We start from the raw sequence: 22818 nt of genomic DNA, 5'->3' as shown, positions 1-22818 counted from the left end.
CTCTTGACAGAGCTGGTGTAACGGAGTCAGGTTTGTAGGCCTCCTTGCTCGCACACGCTTTTTCAGTTCTGTCCACACATTTTCTATAGGATTGAGGTCAGGGCTTTGTGATGTCGCTCCAACTACTTGACTTTGTTGTCCTTAAGCCATTTTTCACAACTTTGGAAGTATGCTTGGGGTCATTGTCCATTTGGAAGACCATTTTGCGACCAAGCTTTTAATTCCTGACTGATGTCTTGAGATTTTGCTTCAATATATACACATCATTTTCCTCCCTCGTGATTCCATCTATTTTGGATGTGCACCAGTCCCTCCTGCAGCAAAGCACCCCCACAACATGACACTGTTACCCCCGTGCTTCATGGTTGGGATGGTGTTCTTTGGCTTGCAAGCCCCCCCCTTTTTCCTCCAAACAAAATAATCGTCATTATGGCCAAACAGTTCTATTTTTGTTTCATCAGACCAGAGGACATTTCTCCAAAACGTACTATCTTTGTCCCCATATGCAGTTGAAAACTGTAATCTGGCTTTTTTATGGCGGTTTTAGAGCAGTGGCTTCTTTCTTGCTGAGCGGCCTTTCAGGTTATGTCGATATAGGACTCGTTTTACTGTTTATATTGATAATTTTGTACCCGTTTCCTCCATCATCTTCACAAGGTCCTTTGCACTTTTCTCACCAAAGTACGTTAATCTCTAGGAGACAGAACTCGTCTCCTTACTGAGCTGTTTTACGGCTGCGTGGTCCCATGGTGTTTATACTTGCGTACTATTGTTTGTACAGATGAATGTGGTACCTTCAGGCGTTTGGAAATTGCTCCCAAGGATGAACCAGACTTGTGAAGGTCCACAATTACTTTTCTGAGGTCTTGGATGATTTATTTTGATTTCCCCATGATGTCAAGCAAAGAGGCACAGAGTTTGAAGGTAGGCCTTGAAATACATCCACAGGTACACCTCCAATTGACTCAAATTATGTCAATTAGCTTATCAGAAGCTTCTAAAGCCATGACATAATTTTCTGGAATTTTCCAAGCTGTTTAAAGGCACAGTCAACTTCATGTATGTAAACTTCTGACCCACTGGAATTGTGATACAGTGAATTATAAGTGAAATAATCTGTCTGTAAACAATTGTTGGAAAAATGACTTGTGTCATGCACAAAGTAGATGTCCTGACCGACTTGCCAAAACAATATTTTTTTAACAATAAATGTGTGGAGTGGTTGAAAAACAAGTTAATGACTCCAACCTAAGTGTATGTAAACTTCCAACTTCAACTGTATATCCACAGATTTTTCACATGTTATTCCATCATAAATGATTGCCTTGTGTGTAAAAAAATTTGTATGAAAATCTGTTTTTTGCAAAATGCTACATACATTGTTTGGCTGGAATGTAATATTTGTATCCTGTATACAGTATTTTACTGTGATTTGTGGTTGTTTCACCTCACTATCCTAAGATGAATGCACTTACAGTAAGTCACTCGGATATGAGCATCTGATAAATGACTAAAATGTAAAGGTTTTACATACAGATCTCATTATTGCATTGAATTTATATATTTTTTAAAGTTCAATGTTGATGTCACAAATGTATAGATTTGTACAGTTCATAATTTTTTTAAATTCAGTTATTTATTACATTTGCCTGTGTAAAACCTAGCAGTACTACTTATTTATATTAGAGTGAGGCGGATTTATAGTATTTAACAAAAAAACATGATTATTTGTCTCTCTGAAATGAAACCATCAAGGGATAGATTGTAATTTTAATCAAATACATGTCTGTCATTGAACAACACCAGGCCATGATTAGATAGGGAAAAAACAGGACAATCTCTTTCATAATTTCGTTAAACAATATGAGCTAATTTACCAACATTTCTGAAAATGTATATATATTGTTTTGGAATGGACCCTCTGAAAACTATTCAAATATAACACATACCGTATGCAAGCCTAAACAGTCAAACAAGATAGTTGTAGGAGCAAATACTTTTAATCCATTGACATAATTCATTATTAGCTATATGGTTTATCTGACCGTAAAGATACATTTGCCCTCCATTTCTCCTCCATTGTTTTTTAATGCCTTTGTCAGGGAGGCAAGGAAGTAGAGAAGGCAATTGTGTGAAGCACGGCAGGGACTTACAGTATTTGTAGATTTACAGTTTAAACAATGAATGTCTATGGATGAAGTGCATTCTGTACTGTACAGTTCTAATGGATATGAATGGAATCATACTGCATAGCATTTTTGGATGTGTCTTGGAAGCTCAACAAAGTATAGTGGTGAATGTGTCCCTTTCAGACTGTGTGTAGACAGTCAGTTAAATTGACTGTGTGTCTGTCTCCTTACACTACGTTGCATTGGGAGCAGGGAATACCCTGGAGAATACTGAGATACTTCACTGACAGGGGTCACCAAACAATATCACTCAAATGTCAGAGCAGATTTAGTGAGCAATTTATCTACGTATACTGTATATATACTCTCTCTCTCTCTCTCTCTCTCTCTCTCTCTCTCTCTCTCTCTCTCTCTCTCTCTCTCTCTCTCTCTCTCTCTCTCTCTCTCTCTCTCTCTCTCTCTCTCTCTCTCTCTCTCTCTCTCTCTCTCTCTCTCTCTCTCTCTCTCTCTCTCTCTCTCTCTCTCTCTCTCTCTCTCTCTCTCTCTCTCTCTCTCTCTCTCTCTCTCTCTCTCTCTCTCTCTCTCTCTCTCTCTCTCTCCACTCACTCACTCACTCACTCACTCACTCACTCACTCACTCACTCACTCACTCACTCACTCACTCACTCACTCACTCACTCACTCACTCACTCACTCACTCACTCACTCACTCACTCACTCACTCACTCACTCACACTCACACAGCCAATAACTCAAATTCCAAAAGATCAGAAGTAGTTTGGACTAGTCTTACCAACTGGGCACACACTGGTTGAATCAATGTTGTTTCCACGTAATTTAAATGAAATTACACTGACCTAACGTGGAATAGAAGTTCAATTAACATCTGTGCCCAATGAGTCTATTTATTTTAGAAGAGGAGTAAGCTTGGTAGTTTAGTTGCTTTCTTGATCTTTTCAGACCCCTTCCCTAGGTCCACATTTTGTTACGTTACAGCCGTATTCAATAATGGAATAAAAAATGCAATAATACTCATCAATCAACACACAATATCCCATAATGACAAAGTGAAATTTTTTGGGGGGATTTTTCTTTTAAAAACAGAACTACCTTATAAGTATTCAGACCCTTTGCCATGAGACTCAAAATTGAGCTCAGGTGCATATTGTTTCCATTGATCATCCTTGAGGTGTTTCTACAACTTGATTGGAGTACACCTGTGGTAAATCCAATTGATTGGACATGATTTGGAAAGGCACACCCATGTCTATACAGTGGCAAGAAAAAGTATGTGAGGCCTTTGGAATTACCTGGATTTCTGCATAAATTGGTCATAAAAGTCACAACAATAGACAAACACAGTCTGCTTAAACTAATAACACACAAACAATTATACGTGTTCATGTCTTTATTGAACACCCCGTGTAAACATTCACAGTGTAGGGTGGAAAAAGTATGTGAACACTTGGCTTTATTAACTGGTTGACCCTCCTTTGGCAGCAATAAACTCAACCAAACGTTTTCTGTAGTTACGAGTCAGACCTGCACAACGGTCAGGAGGAATTTTGGACCATTCATCTTTTCAAAACTGTGTAAGTTCAGCAATATTCTCAGGATGTCTGACTCTGACTGGGCGTATTTTTGCATCTTCAAAGTGGTAGGCATGTTGTGTAAATCAAGTGATACAAACCCCCCCAAAATATTTTTTAATTCCAGATTGTAAGGCAACAAAATAGGAAAAATGCTGGGCCACTCCAGAAGGCATATTTTCTTCTGTTGAAGGCATTCTGTTGTTGATTTACTTACGTGTTTTGGGTCGTTGTCCTGTTGAGCTTCAATTGGCGGACAGATAGCCTTACATTCTCCTGCAAAATGTCTTGATAAACTTGGAATACATTTTTCCGTTGATGACAGCAAGCTGTCCAGGCCCTGAGGCAGCAAAACAGCCCCAAACCATGATGCTCCCTCCACCAAACTTTACAGTTGGGATGAGGTTTTGATGTTGGTGTGCTGTGGCTTTTTTTCTCCACACATAGTGTTGTGTTCCTTCCAAATAACTCAACTTTAGTTTAATCTGTAAATAGAACATGAAAATGGCGCCGACAGAGATGGTTGCCTCGCTTCACGTTCTTATGCCTTGCAAAAGTATTCATCCCCCTTGGCATTCTTCCTATTTTTTTGCATTACAACCTGTAATTTAAATTGATTTTTATTTGGATTTAATGTAATGGACAAACACAAAATAGTCCAAATTGGTGAACTGAAATGAAAAAAATAAAAAAAATGGAACAGTGATGCATGCATATGTTTTCACACCCTTTGCTATGAAGCCCCTAAATAAGATCAGATGCAACCAATTACCTTCAAAAGTCACATAATTAATTAAATAAAGTCCACCTGTGTGCAAGTGTCACATGATCTGTCACATGATCTCAGTATATATACACCTGTTCTGAAAGGCCCCAGTGTCTGCAACACCACCAAGCAAGCAGCACCATGAAGACCAAGGAGCTCTCGAAACAGGTCAGAGTCAAAGTTGTGAAGAAGTACAAATCAGGGTTGGGTTATAAAAAAAGATCTGAAATTTTGAACATCCCACGGAGCTCCATTAAATCCATTATTAAAAAATGGAAAGAATATGGCACCTCAACAAACCTGCCAAGAGAAGGCCTCCCACCAAAACTCATGAACCAGGCAAGGTGTGCATTAACTTAGGGCTAGGGTCCTTTTTTTCAGCATTTCCGCCTGACTGATGTGCCCAAAGTAAACTGCCTGTTACTCAGGCCCAGAAGCCAGGATATGCATATAATTGGTAACATTATAATGTATGAGACTATAACACAATTGATATGGTAGGAGAAAATCCAAAGAAAAACCAACCGGAAATATATTTTTTATTTCAGATCCCATGCGCTTACAATGGAATGCTATGCAATTCCAGCTCCCAGCTTGCAATTCCTATGGCTTCCACTAGATGTCAAGTCTCTGTTCAAGGTTTCAGGCTTGTTTCTTCCAAAACGGTGAAGAATTTAGAGTTTTGGTACTGGGAGTCACAGTTGGAAATCAGTCTGTGGGTGCAACGAAGAGGACGCGCACTTGCTAATTTTACTTTTCTATTGAACATACTTCTTTCCTTATAAAATATTATAGTTTAATAGCTTTTTGGATTCCTTTGTCGGCATGTGTCACGTTCTGACCATAGTTATTTTGTATTTTCTTTGTTTTATGTGTGGTCAGGGTGTGAGTTGGGTGGGTAATCTATGTTTTCTATTTCTGTGTTGGTTTTCTGTGTTTGGCCTGATATGGTTCTCAATCAGAGGCAGCTGTCAATCGTTGTCCCTGATTGGGAACCATATTTAGGTAGCCTGTTTTCTGTTGGGTTTTGTGGGTGGTTGTTTTCTGTCTTTGTGTGTCTGCACCAGACAGTACTGTTTCGGTTTTTTCACATTTGTTGTTTTTGTATTTTGAGTGTTCACCTTCATTAAACAAGATGAACAATTACCACACTGCACCTTGGTCCGATCCTTCTAACACCACAGACGATCGTTACAGAACCACCCACCAAAACCGGACCAAGCAGTGGCCTCCAACTGTGGCCTCCAACTGCTCTTAACTTCTTATGGGCAGGTCGGATGGTAATGTCCCACCTGGCCAACATCCGGCGAAATTGCAGAGCGCGAAATTCAAAAATACCAAATTCAAATATTTAACTTTCTTGAAAATGTGTTATACATCAAAATAAAGCTTAACTTCTTGTTAATCCAGCCGCTGTGTCAGATTTCAAAAAGGCTTTATGGCGAAAGCAAACCATGCGATTATCTGACAGCGCCCCGCATACAAACACATGAAAATCATATTTCAACCAGGCAGGTGCGCCACAAAAGTCAGATATAGCGATATAATTAATACTTTACCTTTGAAGATATTCTTCTGTTGGCACTCAAATGTCCCAGAATCATCACAAATGGTCCTTTTGTTCGATAATGTCCTTTATGTTCCAAAAATCTACGTTTATTTGGCACGTTTGAATCAGAAATCCACCGGTTTCAACTCGCCCAACATGCCTACAACGTATCTAATAGGTTACCTGTAAACTTGGTCCAAACATTTCAAACAACATTCCTAATCCAACCTCACGTACCCTAAAACATAAATAATCAATCACATTTAAGATGGAATAAACTGTTTCTAATTGTCATGACGTTGCCTGTTTAGGTACATAAAGCCCATCCCCCCCTCTCCCTACCACCCCCTGCCTCCCCCTTTCCTCATTCAACCCATGCTGTGGTCACAGAGAGACGTCGTAAATTCCTGAGAATCTCCTCATGGCCAAACAGTATTAGAGAGAGGGTAAACTTTCAGGACAAAGGGGTTTCTTCCACCTCACAGAACTTGAGGTAAGAACAGATTTCATGTTCCGGAAAAAGTATAAAAGATCGGTGAAGATTCCAGCTATCAATAGGGGGTGCTGTTTACACTTTGAAGATTTTTAGTTCCCAGATTAAACTGCCTTGTACTCAATTCTTGCTCGTACAATATGCATATTATTATTACTAGATAGAAAACACTCTAGTTTCTAAAACCGTTTGAATTATTTCTCTGAGTGAAACAGAACTCATTCTACAGCACACTTCCTGTCAAGAAGTGAGATTTCTGAAATTGAGGTCTCTGTTCCAGGGTCGGTTTATAAATTCCCTTATAAGCTATGGGGCTACATGCACTCCATACGCCTTCCCCTAGATGTCAGTAAGCGGTGAGACTTTGAATGGAGCGGATAGCACCATCTGGGGGAGTATAAAACCTCTTGGAACGGAAGTACCGACCTTTTCGACGAGGCGCCTGACGCAGGAGGGAGACCGGCATGGCGTCTTCAAAAGCTTTCGGTATAGCAGTTCTATATCTCCGGCTCTGATTTAATTTGTTTTTTGTCTTAACTTCATAAGGTAGTTAATTTAAACCGACTTATAGCAGTTTATAGCAGTTTATTGCGATTTTCTGGAGTTTCTTTGTCAGGCGTTATCACGAGTTGGGCATCTCTCCTGTACATCGGCGTTAGCAGCTAATTTCTACAGGAGTAGAGGACATCTTTCAACCAAAAGATTATTGTTCTGGACAAAGGACCACTTGCCCAAGATTCTGATGCAAGATCATCCAAAAGTAAGAGCTATTTATGATGTTAATTCGTATATCTGTGGAAAGATGTAAAATTATTAGTCCGCCATTGATTTAGGCATGGTCTCGCTGTAACGCACACTGAATGTCGAGTAACGTTAATTTAAAAAATCTAACACAGCGGTTGCATTAACTTTTACTGCCTCAGAAACCCGGATCCGGGAGCACCCCCCACCCCCCACACACTGATTAGCATAGATAGCATAGCTTCAGAAGTAGATAGTAGCATCTAAATATCATTAAATCACAAGTCCAAGACACCAGATGAAAGATACAGATCTTGTGAATAAAGCCACCATTTCAGATTTTTAAAATGTTTTACAGGGAAGACAAAATATGTAAATCTATTAGCTAAACACGTTAGCAAAATACACCACTATTCTAACTCCATCAGTTTCTTACTCCTTCAGGTGCTATCACCAATTCGGCTCAACTAAGATATTGATAGCCAATAACCTATAAAAAAAACCATCAGATGACAGTCTGATAACATATTCATGGTATAGGATAGTTTTTGTTAGAAAAAAGTGCATATTTCAGGTAGAAATCACAGTTTACAATTGCACCGACCATCACAAATCCACTAGAATTACTAGATAGAGCAACGTGTATGACCAATTTACTCATCATAAAACATTTCATAAAAATAGACAAAGCATAGCAATGGAAAGACCCAGTTCTTGTGATTTCAGACCATATTTCAGATTTTCTAAGCGTTTTTCAGCGAAAACACAATAAATCGATAAGTTAGCATACTACATGTTCCAACGTTACCAGAGCATCGATTCCAGCCAAAGAGCGCTATAACGTAACCACCGCCAAAAGATATTAATTTTTTCACTAACCTTCTCAGAATTCTTCCGATGACACTCCTGTAACATCATTTTACAACATACATATACAGTTTGTTCGAAAAGGTGCATATTTAGCCATACAAAACCGTGGTTACACAATGAAAATACTAGGAAATCAAGCCTCAATATGTCTGACGTCATCTATCAGAGTGATCTAGTTTAATTAAAAGCTAATCATATACTTGACTAAAAAATACAGGGTTGACAGGAATCGAAAGACAAATTAGTTCTTAATGCAACCGCTGATTTACATTTTTAAAATTATCCTTACTTTTCAATACAGGGTTGGCCAAGTGAAGCTATACCAAACAAAATGGCGATGTATGCGTTTAAAATATTTCGACAGAAACACGGTTTATCATATTAAATATTGCTTACTTTGAGCTGATCTTCCATCATATTCTTGGGCAATGTATCCTTTCTATGTTATAAACGTCTTTTGGTCGATAGATGTCCTCTGTCCTTCGAAATGTCCATCACCAACGACCGACACCCTAAAGCGTGTCCAAACTTTCAGAGTGCACGACAAAGAAATTCCTCAAAATCGCACTAAACGGATATAAATTGATATAAAACGGTTAAAATTCACTACATTATGATGTTTTTAACAACTATAACGACTGAAAACATGACCGGAGAAATACTGCTGGTTAGAAAACGATTTGGAACGAGGCAGGTCCGATGGCCTTCACGCTTGAGGCGCACGTTGAGAAAGAGGGGTCTCTGTACATTTTTGTCATTTATAATGGCTGTGAACGTCCCATAGACTTCATTGAAAACGTGATGACGTACAGACACCCAGAGGAAGACGTAGGTAGTGTCGGTTTCTTCATAGCATTCACTGTGGCCTTATAAACAGACCCCAGATCAGAGGTAAAAATTTCTGAAATCTGAACCCTGTCATGAAAAGTGCTGTAGAAATTGTTCTGTACCACTCAGAGACAAAATTTCAACTCCTATAGAAACTATAGACTGTTTTCTATCCAATAATAACAATAATATGCATATTGTACGATCAAGAATTGAGTACGAGGCAGTTTAATTTGGAAATGTAAAAAAAAAAATAATGCTAACAGCTCCCCCTATTGACAAAAGGTTAAGAACTAATGTGTCTTTCATTTGCTGTCCAACCTGTATTTTTTAGTCAAGTTTACAATTAGTTATCGATTAGATTAGGTGCCTCTCCAAGATGGCGCCGGCGAGATTGCCTTAAATGTTGCTACTAATCACATTGTATAACCACGGTGCTGCTAAATATGCACATTTTCGAACAAAACCTATATGCATTGTGTAATATGATGTTACAGGACTGTCATCTGATGAAGTATATCAAGGTTAGTCAAAAATTATATATCTTTTGCTGGATTGTTACGATCGCTAACCTTTGCTACTGGTAAACGGCTTGTGTTTCTGGCTATGGTGGTAAGCTAATATAATGCTATATTGTGTTTTCGCTGTAAAACACTTGAAAAATCTGAAATATTGGCTGGATTCACAAGATGTTGGTCTTTCATTTGCTGTACGCTGTGTATTTTTCAGAAATGTTTTATGAGTATTTTGGTATTTGACGTTGGTCTCTGTAATTATTCTGGCTGCTTCGGCACTTTCAGATTGCAGCTGCAATGTAGAACTGTGATTTATACCTGAAATATGCACATTTTTCAAAAAAAACATATGCTATACAATAAATATGTTATCAGACTGTCATCTGATGAAGTTTTTTCTTGGTTAGTGGCTATATATATCTTTATTTGGTCGAAATTGTGATAGCTACCTATGCAGGAAAAAAATGGTGGGGAAAAAAAGTTGTCTTTTGCTATCGTGGTTAGCTAATAGATTTACATATTGTGTCTTCCCTGTAAAACATTTAAAAAATCAGAAATGATGGCTGGATTCACAAGATGTGTATCTTTCATCTGGTGTCTTGGACTTGTGATTTAATGATATTTAGATGCTAGTATTTACTTGTGACGCTATGCTAGGCTATGCTAGTCAGCTTTTTTACTGTGGGGGGTGCTCCCGGATCCGGGATTGGGACCAATTAGAAGTTAATAAAGTAAACAAACGTTTTTATTATTTGGTCCCATAGTCCTAGTACACAATGACTATGTCAAGCTTGTGAGATGCATTTGTTGTTAGTTTTGGTTGTGTTTCAGATTATTTTGTTGCCAATAGAAATTAATGGTTTCATTTTGGAGCAATTAATTTTTTCTAGATAAGAATATAATGTGTAACACTTCTACATTATTGTGGATGCTACCATCTTTACAGATAATGAATGAATGAATGAATGAATCGTGAATAATGATGTCTGATAAAGTTACAGAGTGTCAAATATCATACTCTAAAGCCATGATAACCTCTCACCGTTACTAATAACAGGTGAGGTTTGCATGTCTTGGCGGTAAGATCTTCGAACCTCTCACAAAATAATCTTAAACACACCCAAAACAAACTGCAAATGCATCCAACCAGTTTGTAGAGTCATAAGCTTGATGAAGTCATTGTGTGCTAGGAATATGAGATCAAATACTACACTTTTGAGGACCTGCCCTCTAAAAGGTCTGTGCACGGCCCTGTGCATGCACACACACACATGCACGCACAAACTCACGCACGCACATGTACACACACACACACGTACACACACACAGAAAATAATTTGTGACCATTTGAACTTAAGTAAACCACATGTGGAAACCAATTAGGACAGAATGTGTCATCAGAATGTGTCCTCCCAACAGCTAGTTCAATTTTTCCTGATGAGCAGGAAATCCTGTAACAACTGTCATTACTTAATACAGAATAATGTGTTTGTAAGATAATTATTATAGGACCGTTAATAATTATTATAGGGCCATTAAATGGATAGGTGTCGTTCAACTGTATGTGTTACGTGCTGGAGACCTAATTGGATATGATAAGGAAAACAAAAGCCGAACACAAAGAAGAATGGATTTAATCAGTCAAAATTGAACTATTCAGGTTGTTGATTACAGTTCAACATTGAAAAAATTGTCAGTTCTTACTCGGTAATACTTTATTTGGTCTAGTCCATCTGTAGATATTCTTTAGACTATCAGTAAAATGTTCAAGCCTTAACCCTAACCTTAATCCCTATCCTAACCCAAAACTTAACCCTAGCTCTAACCCTTACCCTAACTCATAGGGAGCTATTCAATCTGTAAAACAGAAGCGACACAGATTCTGCGATAGAAATATGAAGGTCATTTCCGATTGAGCTGACATATGCAGTGTTTACCATGAATGCAGTCTCAGTTAAAGCGTTAACATTGCCTACATTTCAATCACGCTGTAAAACTTAACTTCCGCAATACAGATTGAATAGCGCCCTTATTCTAAATCTAACCCAAACAAGCAGTTTCTTATCAACTGATAGTCCATATGTAGATGGTCATACTATCAACAAACTATCTGGACTTTCCAAATAAAGCTTGACCTAAAACTCTTTTATGAAGTGAAAGAGAATATGTCTGAAAGCAGAACCTACAGTAGTTGTTTAAAACTACTGAACAGTCAGGCCATCTGAGGTAAGCTAAGCAACTTTTGGTACACCTGTGGTACAACAATGCTATTACTCTGGACTAAATTGCAATAGTATTTTCTAGTCACAACTTAGACTTTACATTTACGTAGCAAGCCAGCTGTGACCAATGTATACCCATACAAAAGTGGTCACAGAGAGAAGGCACTCTATTTTCTATTTTATTTGTATGTTTAGCCCTTTATCTGAAAAAGACAAAGAAAAAAATGCATGTAAAACTAAATAGTGTTTGAGAAAAGCAACGCTATGCCAGGGCACTGAAGCATAGCGGAGCTGATATGTAATTTATACCTATGCCTAATTTATTGTTTGTTTGTCTGACTTTTGTAAAGTTAACACAGAAGCCTAATTGGAAATGGAATACTAATTGATGAAAAAGGCTCCAAACCCAGACCAAGTTGAAACCACAAGGCACTCTATTTTTAGTTTATCACCAGGCCTTGAAAACATGTCGCCTTTTAAAAACAAATATTCTGTTCACAAACCTACATATGGACCAATGAGTGGACTTTTGAGAGTCCTTTGAGAATTGATTTCATACAGTATGTTGTTTTTTGTTTCCGCAATACCAATCTGATATTCAGATCCATTGAATCATGTCCTTTGGAACTTGAAAGCATTGATCCCAACCTTTGATCTCAGGACATAAAGTAGGTAATCACGTGAATGTGAAAGGTCAAAGATGCCGACACCTGCCATTGTTTCACAGTTCTCAAATACAAAGGATATGGAAGCAGGAGTGAGATAGTAAGGGGAAAAAGAGAGAGAGACCAAAGCAGCAGAGAAAGAGAGAATAGAAAGAGAGCAGACGAGGAGAAAGTAAGCAACTTTCCTTCACTTCCATCTCTCCTGTGACTTTCTCTTCACCACCTCTGATTAAATGATGCACACATCTCTTGGAGACTCAGGGGTGTTAATTTTTCCCTGTCTCTATTCTGGTTTAACTTGACTCAAATTCCGATTGACCTCCTCCCCGTGACCTTCCGAGTAGCACCCACAAAAGACAGTCACTGAAGCATCTGATAGGTTTCAGACGTTTTAACTGGTCATCAAACAGTCTCTTTTGATTATCTTTGGGGGCGGTAGGAAGCCTAGCTTTTATAGCGTTGGGGTCATTAACAGAAAGGTTACTGAGTCATATACTGTACCTGAGCCGACAAGGTGAAAAATCTGTAGATGTGCCCTTGAGCCCTTGGTAGGCTCGGTGTCACCCCGGATCGCACACACACACAGGGCGAGTAAGGAGAAAAACCACCCCCTTCTCCCACACACGCACACACACTCCACCCTCTGAAGCATGCAAAGCCTCCCCCCAATAATGCAGATTTGCTAGTGGTTTATTTTCATAATTTTTCATCCAGTAAATAAATTAACAATCCAACTGTCACGTTCCTGACCTTATTTCCTTTGTTCAGTATTGTTTAGTTGGTCAGGACGTGAGCTGGGTGGGCATTCTATGTTATGTGTTTCTATGTTGGGTTCATTGTTTGGCCTAATATGGTTCTCAATCAGGGGCAGGTGTTTGTCATTGTCTCTGATTGGGAACCATATTAAGGTTGACTGTTTTCACTGTTTGTTTGTGGGTGATTGTTGCTGTGTCTGTGTTTGTTCGCCACACGGTACTGTTTAGTTCGTTTGTTCCTGTTCGTGCGTTCATGTTTTATATGTTCTCAAGTTCAGGTCTGTTCACGCCGTTTTGTTGTTTGTGTATTTTGTCAGTGTTCTGTTTTGTTGGATCGTCATTAAAATTCAGCATCATGAAGATTTACCACGCTGCGCCTTGGTCCTCCTCTCTTCCACCTAACGACGAGCGTTACACCAACCCCCAAAAATGTTTTCACAAGTTGACATGGCTGTTCATTCCAGCCACTGTTGGTAGAGACTTCTTATTTTACCACAGCACACCAACGAGAGGGAAAAAAGCACCTGTTTCTGGACAGGGTTTCTCTGTGGCCATCTTTGGAATCATTTCAGGGTGGTGTGATGGAGTCTCTCTCTCATAATTCCCACCATCGTCATCATATGAGTAACTCACGGGATAGTAAAATGATGACATCCCACTTTCAAGTTCATTTTGTGTTTCCTTCTAATTTAAACAAGCTGATTCTCATAAATATAATTACTATGAAACAGATTGTTACTTAATTGCAGTTATGTGGAGGGTATACAGTGGTGGTTGTGTGCTAAAGATGGATGTTACAAGGCTGTGGAAGAGGCATAATGTTTAAAATGAAGATATTGTTTTGTGATTTACTGCTTATGTGTCATCAGTCATAGTAATGTGTAGCTACTCAAACACACACACCCCGCCACCACCCCCACATTCAACACTTATTTTGGTGTCTCTGGTCTCCTCCTCTTTGCCACCCTCTATCTTTTGTGGGATTGCCTGCCCTGCATGGAGAGGATGCGTCACCGTTCTGTCGGTGGGCAGAGTTGTGTAATTTGACCATTCGACCCTGGGTTCCCCCTCCCATCCCCTCAGACCGTCTCGTCTCGTATCAGCAGCACACTAAATCGGTCAACTCGGTCTCCTCTCGCCCCATCTTAGGCGCTGAACCTTCCCCACCAAAACTATCACCCAGCCTGTCAGGAACAAGACACACAAGGGAGAAATGGAAAGATGTAGAGGGATGGAGAGATGAAGAGAGAGAGATCAAGAGATCAAGGATGCATTGTATAGTGAGTCAAATGTGTATGTCAACAAATCCTTTATATACAGTAAATGAATATAGTCAATATGGTTCAATGGGAAAATAGTTTCATTTTCTGCTGTGTCATGATTTTATTTTCATTCTGTTGGAAAATAACAATACTTAGATGAAAATGGACCATATAATAAGTTTGGTTGCTAATATCAAGCTATTGACAGGATACAAATATTATTTCTGAAGAGCACCCATGTACCTATAGGCACCAAGTGTCACGCCCTGACCGTAGAGATCCTTTTTATGTCTCTATTTTGGTTGGTCAGGGCGTGAGTTTGGGTGGGCATTCTATGTCTGGTGTTCTATGTTGTCCTTGTTTTGTATTTCTATGTGTTTGGCCTGGTATGGTTCTCAATCAGAGGCAGCTGTCTATAGTTGTCTCTGATTGAGAATCATACTTAGGTAGCCTGTTCCCACCTGTGTTTGTGGGTGGTTGTTTTCTGTTTTGTGTGTTGACCTTACAGGACAGTTCGTTTATCGTTTTGTTGTTTTGTCAAGTGTTTCATATTTTATAAAAATAATGAACACTTACCACGCTGCACCTTGGTCCTCCTCTCCTTCTCCAGACGACGATCGTGACAGAATCACCCACCTACTGTCACGCCCTGGCCTTAGTATTCTTTGTTTTCTTAATTATTTTGGTTAGGTCAGGGTGTGACATGGGGAATGTATGTGGTTTTTGTAGTGTCTAGGGTGGTTGTAAGGTTTAGGGGGTTTATTAGAGTAGTTGGGTTTATGTTTAGTATAGTAGTCTAGCTGTGTCTATGGTTGAGTGTAGGTATCTAGGAAAGTCTATGGTTGCCTGAATTGGGTCTCAATTAGAGACAGCTGGTTATTGTTGTCTCTGATTGGGAGCCATATTTAAGGCAACCATAGGCTTTAGCTGGTTGTGGGGAATTGTCTATGTTGAACGTTTGTAGCATGTGTGTGTGTGCACTACGTTTATAGCTTCACGGTCGTTTGTTTTTTTTTGTATAATTTGTAATAGTGTTTCGTTTCATGTTCATCTTCGTAGAAAAAATAAAAGAAGATGGCTTATTTTCCACATGCTGCGTTTTGGTCCGTCTCTCCTCCACACGATCGTGACAGAATTCCCCACCAACATCGGATCAAGCAGCGTGTGCAACAACAACAGGACCCACCTACACAGGACTATTGGAATTGGGAGGAAATTCTGGACCGCAAAGTACCAGGAGAATATAACCGCCCCAAAGCTGAGCTGGAGGCAGCGAAAGCAGAGAGGCGGAGATATGAGGAGGCAGCAAGGAAACAAGGCTGGAAGCCCGTAAGTCAAACCCAAAAATTTCTTGGGGGGCGGCTCTCAGGTAGTTTAGTTGGGTCAGTCGGGACGTGAGCCAACTCCTCCTGCTTACCGTAAGGAGCCGGTGAGGGCGGATTTGGAGGAGAGTGACGCAGAGACAGTAAAGGAGTTAATGGAGAAATTGGAGGAGAGAGTTATGAGGGATGTATTGGTTTGGTGCATGAGGCACGGCATCCGTCCGAATGAACGTGTTGGTGATTTAATGTCACCGGGAACAGCTCTCCATACTCGTCCTGAGGTGCGTGCTAGCCGTCTGGTTAAGACAGTGCCTACAGCACGCACAAAGCCTCCTGTGCGTCTCCAGAGTCCTGTGCGTCCTGTTACTGCTCCTCGCACTAGCCCTGTGGTGTGTGTTCCCAGCCCAGTACCACCAGTGCTGACACCACGCACCAGGCTTCCAGTGCGTATCCAGAGCCCTGTTCCTCCTCCACGCACTCTCCCTGTGGTGCGTGTCTCCAGCCCAGTGCCTCCAGTCCCGGCACCACGCACCAAGCCTCCTGTGCGTCTCCAGAGCCCTGTACGCACTGATCGTTCTCCCCGCACTCGTCCTGAGGTGCGTGCCCTCAGCCCGGTACCACCAGTTCTGGTACCACGCACCAGTCCTATAGTGCGCCTTGAGAACTCAGTGTGCCCTGTTGTTGTTCCCCGCACTAGCCTGAAGGTGCGTGTCCTTAGCCCGGTACATCCAGTTCCGGCACCACGCACCAGGCCTACAGTGCGTCTCATCCGGCCAGAGTCTGCCGTCTGCCAAGCGGCGCCTGAACTGCCCGTCTGCAAAGCGGCGCCTGAACTGCCCGTCTGCCAAGCGGCGCCTGAACTGCCCGTCTGCCAAGCGGCGCCTGAACTGCCCGTCTGCCAAGCGGCGCCTGAACTGCCCGTCTGCCCAACGGCGCCTGAACTGCCCGTCTGCCCAACGCCGTCTGAACTGTCCGTCTGCCAAGCGCCGCATAAACTGCCCGTCTGTATTGAGCCTTCAAAGCCGCCCGTCTGCCATGAGCCTGCAAAGCCGCCCGTCTGCCATGAGCCTACAGAGCCGTCCGCCAGACAGGAGCCGCTAGAGCCTTCCGCCAGACAGGAGCCGCTAGAGCCTTCCGCCAGACCGGATCAGCCAGAGCCTTCCGCCAGACCGGATCAGCCAGAGCCTTCCGCCAGACCGGATCAGCCAGAGCCTTCCGCCAGACCGGATCAGCTAGAGCCTTCCGCCAGACCGGATCAGCCAGAGCCTTCCGCCAGAACAGATCAGCCAGAGCCTTCCGCCAGAACGGATCAGCCAGAGCCTTCCGCCAGCCATGACCAGCCAGAGCCGTCAGCGAGCCATGACCAGCCAGAGCCGTCAGCGAGCCATGACCAGCCAGAGCCGTCAGCGAGCCATGACCAGCCAGAGCCGTCAGCGAGCCATGACCAGCCAGAGCCGCCAACCAGACAGGATCTGCCAGAGCCGCCAACCAGACAGGATCTGCCAGAGCCGCCAACCAGACAGGATCTGCCAGAGCCGCCAACCAGACAGGATCTGCCAGAGCCGCCAGCCAGCCATGAGCGTCCAGAGCCGTCAGCCAGCCATGAGCAGCCAGATCCGTCAGCCAGCCATGAGCAGCCAGATCCGTCAGCCAGCCATGAGCAGCCAGATCCGTCAGCCAGCCATGAGCAGCCAGATCCGTCAGCCAGCCATGAGCAGCCAGATCCGTCAGCCAGCCATGAGCAGCCAGATCCGTCAGCCAGCCATGAGCAGCCAGATCCGTCAGCCAGCCATGAGCAGCCAGATCCGTCAGCCAGCCATGAGCAGCCAGATCCGTCAGCCAGCCATGAGCCGTCCAGCCAGGATCCGCCAGAGCCGTCCAGCCAGGATCCGCCAGAGCCGTCATCCAGCCAGGATCCGTCCCTCAGTCCGGAACTGCCGTCCCTCAGTCCGGAGCTGCCCCTTATCCTGGTGCTGCCCCTTATCCTGGTGCTGCCCCTTATCCTGGTGCTGCCCCTTATCCTGGTGCTGCCCCTTATCCCGGTGCTGCCCCTTATCCCGGTGCTGCCCCTTATCCCGGTGCTGCCCCTTAGTCCGGTGCTGCCCCTTAGTCCGGTGCTGCCCCTTAGTCCGGTGCTGCCCCTTAGTCCGGTGCTGCCCCTTAGTCCGGTGCTGCCCCTTAGTCCGGTGCTGCCCCTTAGTCCGGTGCTGCCCCTTAGTCCGGTGGGGTTAATGTGGAGGGTGGCCATTTGGAGGAGGCTACGAAAGCGGGTAGTGACTATGGTGGGGTGGGGACCACGACAGTGCCGGAGCCCACCCAGACCCTCCCCTAGACTTTGTGCTGGTGCGCCCGGAGTTCGCACCTTAAGGGGGGGGTTATGTCACGCCCTGGCCTTAGTATTCTTTGTTTTCTTAATTATTTTGGTTAGGTCAGGGTGTGACATGGGGAATGTATGTGGTTTTTGTAGTGTCTAGGGTGGTTGTAAGGTTTAGGGGGTTTATTAGAGTAGTTGGGTTTATGTTTAGTATAGTAGTCTAGCTGTGTCTATGGTTGAGTGTAGGTATCTAGGAAAGTCTATGGTTGCCTGAATTGGGTCTCAATTAGAGACAGCTGGTTATTGTTGTCTCTGATTGGGAGCCATATTTAAGGCAACCATAGGCTTTAGCTGGTTGTGGGGAATTGTCTATGTTGAACGTTTGTAGCATGTGTGTGTGTGCACTACGTTTATAGCTTCACGGTCGTTTGTTGTTTTTGTATAGTTTGTAATAGTGTTTCGTTTCATGTTCATCTTCGTAGAAAAAATAAAAGAAGATGGCTTATTTTCCACATGCTGCGTTTTGGTCCGTCTCTCCTCCACACGATCGTGACACCAACAAAGGACCAAGCAGCGTGGGAACATGGACTCCTGGACATGGGAGGACATTTTGGACGGCAAAGGACCATGGGCACAGCCGGGAGAGTATCGCCGTCCGAAAAAGGAGCTGGAGGCAGCAAAAGAGGAGCGGCGATGCTATGAGGAATTGGCGCGAGGTAACGGGCACGAGAGGCAGCCCCAGATTTTTTTGGCGGGGGCACACGGGGAGATTGGCGGACTCAGGTAAGAGAACTGAGCCAAATCCCCGTGCTTACCGTGGCGAGAGAGTGACTGGGCAGGCACCGTGTTATGCGGGGAAGCGCAAGGTGTCCCCAGTGCACACGCAGGGCTAGAGTGGGCATCGAGCCAGGAGGGATGATGCAGGCTCAGCGCATCTGGTCTCCAGTGCGTCTCCTCGGCCCGGGGTATACTGCACCGGCCCTACGCACGGTGTCCCCAGTTCGCCAGCACAGCACAGTGCGGTCTGTTCCAACTCCCCGCACTTTCCGGGCTAGAGGGGGGATCCAGCCAGGACGAGTGGTGCTAGCTCTGCGCTCGAGACCACCAGTGCGCCTCCACGGTCCAGTGCATCCGGTGCCTCGGCCAAGGACAAGGCCTCCTGCATGTCTCCCCAGCCTGGTTAGTTCTGTGCATGTGCTAAGCTTTAACCCTCCTGCATGTCTCCCCAGCGTGGTGAGTCCTGTGCCTTCTCCCAGAGCCAGGCCTCCTGGGTGTCTCTCCACTCCAGTGATGATCCATGGCTAAGAAGCCTCCAGTGATGATCCATGGCACAAAGACTCCAGTGATGATCCATGGCAAGAAGCCTCCAGTGATGATCCATGGCACGAAGCCTCCAGTGATGATCCATGGCACGAAGCCTCCAGTGATAATCCATGGCACGAAGCCTCCAGTGATGATCCATGGCACGAAGCTTCCAGTGATGATCCATGGCACGAAGCCTCCAGTGATGATCCATGGCACGAAGCCTCCAGTGATGATCCATGGCACGAAGCCTCCAGTGATGATCCATGGCACGAAGCATAGTATTATTAGTATTGGATAGAAAACACTGACGTTTCTAAAACTGTTTGAATTATGTCTGTGAGTATAACAGAACTCATTTGGCAGGCAACAAAACCTGAGAAGAAATCCAACCAGGAAGTGAGAAACCTGAGGTTGGTCGATTTTCAACTCATCGCCTATTAAAAACTATGTAGGAAATGGATATGTTTGCACTTCCTACGGCTTACACTAGATGTCAACAGTCTGTAGAATGTTGAATTAAGCTTCTACGTGATGTTGAGCCGGATGGGAGCTGTTTGAGTCAGTGGTCTGTCAGAGAGCCAGGTCCTGGTCACGCGCATTCCACATGCATCGATTTGCTATAGACACAAAGGAATTCTCTGGTTGGAACGTTATTGAATATTTATGATAACAACATCTTAAAGATTGATTCTATACTTAGTTTGACAAGTTTATTCGACCTGTAATATAACTTTTTGAAGTTTTCGTCCGACGTTCGCATGGACCTGCACGAGCGTTTGGATATGTGTACTAAATGCGCTAACAAAAGTAGCTACTTGGACATAAATGATGGACATTACCGAACAAAACAAACATTTCTTGTGGAAGTGGGAGTCCTGGGAGTGCATTCCGACGAAGTTCAGCAAAGGTAAGTGAAGATTTATAATGCTTTTTATGAGTTTTGTTGACTGCACAATTTGGCGGGTAACTGTATGGCTTACTTTTGTGGCTGAACGCCGTTCTCAGATGATTGAATATTGTGCTTTTGCTGTAAAGAGTTTTGAAATCTGACACAGCGGTTGCATTAAAAACAAGTGTATCTTTAATTCTATGTAAAACATGTATCTTTCATCAAATTTTATGATGAGTATTTATGTTATTTGACATGCCTCTCTGCAATTTCTCCGGATATTTCACCGGAGGCATTTCTGAACATGGCGCAAATGTAAACTGAGGTTTTTGGATATAAATATGAACTTAATCGAACAAAACATATATGTATTGTTTAATATGAAGTCCTATGAGTGTCATCTGATGAAGATCATCAAAGTTTAGTGATTAATTTTATCTCCATTTCTGCTTTTGTCTTTGGCTGGAAAAATAGCTGTGTTTTTCTGTGATTTTGCGGTGACCTAACATAATCATTTGTAGTGCTTTCGCTGTAAAGCCTATTTGAAATCAGACACTTTGGTGGGATTAACAACAAGATTACCTTTAAAATGATATAAGACACATGAATGTCTGAGGAATTTTAATTATGAGATTTCTGTTTTTTGAATTTGGCGCCCTGCACTTCGACTGGCTGTTGTCATATCGATCCCGTTAACGGGACTGTAGACATAAGAAGTTAACTTCTTTGGGGTAGGGGGCAGTATTTTCACATCCGGATGAAAGCGTGCCCAGAGTAAACTGCCTGCTACTCAGGCCCAGATGCTAGGATATGCATATTATTAGTAGATTTGGATAGAAAACACTCTGAAGTTTCTTAAACTGTTTGAATGATGTCTGTGAGTTTAACAGAACCCATATGGCAGGCAAGAACCTGAGAAAAAGTCCAACTAGGAAGTGGGAAATCTGAGGTTTGTAGTTTTTCAACTCTTTGCTTATCCAAGATACAGTGGAAATGGCGTCATATTGCACTTCCCAAGGCATCCACTGGATGTCAACAGTCTTTTCAACCTTGTTTGAGGCTTCTACTGTGAAGTGGGGCGAATGAGAAGGGATTGAGTCAGAGGTCTGCCAGAGAGCCACGAGCTGACCATGTGTGTTCACGTGATAGTTAGCTTGCGTTCCATTGCATTTCTGAAGACAAAGGAATTCTCCAGTTGGAACATTATTGAAGATTTATGTTAAAAACATCCTAAAGATTTATTCTATACATCGTTTGACATGTTTCTACGAACTGTAACGGAACTTTTTGACTTTTCGTCTGCACCTAGTCATGCGTCATGAATTTTGATTACTGGGCAAAACGCGCAAACAAAAAGGAGGTATTTGAACAAAAATTATGGACTTCATCGAACAAAACAAACATATATTGTGGAACTGGGATTCCTGGGAGTGCACTCTGATGAAGATCAACACGCGCTTCTGGAGCTGCTGGCTGAGTTCATAAGAGGTGAAGAAATTGTCACACGTGACATTGTGCCCCCTCAGTCCATCTGTCACATCAAGCACAACCTGCATGCCCTGGTTCTTCTCCGGGCCTCCACTGGTCGGCTTCCAATCTTCCAAGCATAGCTGGATTGTGCGTCACAGGCCACCCTTATCTGGATGCCATACCTTGCTGGCTTGCTTGGCTTACACTGCCGGAAAGGACAGCGACCTTTTGACAAAAGAGATTACTATCAGTAATTAGTATCAGTGTCACAGAAAACAATCACATAAATCAATGATATTACAGCAATAGATAATACAATTAACAGTGAAAATCACTTATGTTACAGATATGAAAATGAAAATGTACCTCTGAATGGAACCAGTTGCTCATCCACTGTTACTTTAGTGCCAGGGTTGTAGAGGTATGGCAGACGCTCCACCCACTTCTCCCAGACCTCTCTTAAGGCCGCCAGTTTGTCTCTCACACTTTTTGCAGGTCTTGACTCACGGTTATCAAATCATAGCATTCTTCAGAAAGTGCTAAAGACTTTCAGTTGCGGTCTGCATCCCATAGACTACATGTAGCCTCGCCTCGGGACCTATACTCACCCGCTAAGATTAGCAGCCCTATGTAGGCATGCAGGTTAATCTCATCCATCCTTTTCCAGTTGTCTCCATATTTACGGAAACCCTCCAAATTTGTCATCTCCAGGATGATTTCTTCGAAGGCTGGTGTGATGAACATGTAGAATGTTGAGGTGATGTCCTGGGCATGTGCAACTGCATGTGTTCTGGGCCCTGGGGTCATCCTTATGACATTTTGTGCTGCCATCCTGCCATGATTGTCATATGGTGACAAGGACCATCTTATTTTGCTGTTCTTTGACAAAAATGTCTCTTTCAGCTTGGGATTTCTTCTTCATCTGAAGATGATGCATCGTGCTCTGGGTTGTATTCTTCCCCATCTTCTTCTTCTTCAGGTACCTCCTTCTCTTGTAAATCCTTGTTCTCTTGTTCCCCATGGACATCTGAAATCAGATCTACGACCTGTTGGGCACTGAAACGTGCACTCATGGCTTCAGTAAAGAGAGAACTGGGGGGACTGTCATCTGCAGCAACTGTATATCCTCTGACT

General features: G+C 42.9%; 1 pseudogene; it reads right to left on the bottom strand.

Annotated features, from left to right (window-relative positions):
* LOC139561009 (piggyBac transposable element-derived protein 4-like) overlaps window positions 1-22491 on the bottom strand; it is a 361845-nt pseudogene extending 339354 nt beyond the window's left edge.
* Window positions 22492-22818: the final 327 nt, after the last annotated feature.

The sequence above is a fragment of the Salvelinus alpinus genome, chromosome 31 (assembly GCF_045679555.1).
Source record: "Salvelinus alpinus chromosome 31, SLU_Salpinus.1, whole genome shotgun sequence".
Lineage (NCBI taxonomy): Eukaryota > Metazoa > Chordata > Actinopteri > Salmoniformes > Salmonidae > Salvelinus > Salvelinus alpinus.
Note: the sequence above shows the minus strand (reverse complement) of the source record. Positions and strands in the feature narration are given on the sequence as shown.